General features: G+C 41.0%; 2 pseudogenes across 2 annotated transcripts; one reads left to right on the top strand and one right to left on the bottom strand.

Moving 5' to 3' along the window:
* Window positions 1–748, bottom strand: LOC308428008 (nucleosome assembly protein 1-like 1; annotated as a pseudogene). The gene has a single exon. The product of its transcript is annotated as a nucleosome assembly protein 1-like 1 (transcript).
* Window positions 749–783: 35 nt separating this feature from the next.
* LOC308427697 (selenoprotein K-like) lies at window positions 784–1,061 on the top strand (annotated as a pseudogene). Its single transcript has one exon. The product of its transcript is annotated as a selenoprotein K-like (transcript).
* Window positions 1,062–1,369: the final 308 nt, after the last annotated feature.

Here is a 1,369-nt window from a genome sequence, read left to right on the forward strand (position 1 = left end):
TCAGCAGGGTATTGCCTCAGCAGCAGCATTGAGATTTCCATTCTCAGGACTTTCAGGAGAAGGGAAAAATTAAAGAAAGACCCATTGGTAACTGTTTTAGTAACGTACGAACTGTCTCTTGGCCCTTGTGTTTCTGCTTCTTCTTAATGGTTTTCAAAGTAACACTCTTTTCTTTTTTTCCAATCTATATGACACCCTGTTCAACCCATAATTTCTGGTCAGTCAAAAGAAAAGAGATCGAAATCGTCTGACTCTCACCTCATCCTGTACGTCTTTGTTAACGCTTCATATGTGAAATACTCACCGGGTTCAGAATGAAATTCTAAGATAAAACTCACACTGTCCAGCATCTGAAATCCTCACTTTATCTTTCAAGTGCTTCAGAATAGCGTCATCATGTTCCTGAGGCATATCACTGAGCAAATCAGCATTCTTAAAAACTGTCAGCCAAAATTCAGGAATTCCTTTAGGGCCTTCTTTTTCTTCATCCTTTTTCTCATTTTCAATCTTGGCCTTTTCTTTCAGCTCTTCCAAAACTTCATCTTCTTTATCTGGTTTCCATTCACATTCTTCATCTGTAGGTTCATAATTGCATTAATGATCTCAAATCGCTTATCAAATAAAGGCTGATAGAGAACAGCATACTGTCCCTCGAGATCATGAACTTCCTCATAGAATTTGGCTTCTATATGTGCACATTTAACTTGAAGGTTCTTGAGAGCATTTCCTCATTTTTGATTACCTTAGGCAGGAGTGGCTAGGAAGTGGGCAATGGGAGAGAAGATGGTTTACATCTTGAATGGTCAAGTGTTGGACAATCGGAATCAGTCCCCATGAAGATTGTCTTTCATAACATATTTTTTCTGGGGAATAGCAGAATTTGTGTGTGTGTGTGTTTTCTCAAAACTCTGCTTTAGCAAGATGTGAAGAAAAGAAGAGGCTACTGGAGCCTCTCTGATTCCAGGCACGATGGAAGAGGGCCGCCAGGAAACCCTCCACGAAGAATGGGTCCGATCAGTCACCTCCGTGGCCCCAGCCCTCCTCCAATGACCGGTGGATGAGGAAGGTAAATGTCTGCTCTGAGAAGCAGACAACTAGATATACACATGTGTAGAAGGAAGCCATCAAGAAGTGGAGAGCGGCTCAAGCAGGGAAGATGGTGTATGTCCACACAAGCATTGCTCTGTGTCCTCGCAGATGGATGAGGTCATGCTGGGAACTCCCTCTGCAGGATCTGGCCTGACTGACATGCAGTTCTATAAATGCACATGTTTGTCTCCTTATCTTTTTTGTATAGATTACTAACACATTAATATAGATTTAAGAAGTAAATATTTTTAGGTTGCAAAAAAATTACCTCACAAATAAA

Source organism: Micromys minutus, assembly GCF_963924665.1.
Source record: "Micromys minutus genome assembly, chromosome: 12".
Classification (NCBI taxonomy): domain Eukaryota; kingdom Metazoa; phylum Chordata; class Mammalia; order Rodentia; family Muridae; genus Micromys; species Micromys minutus.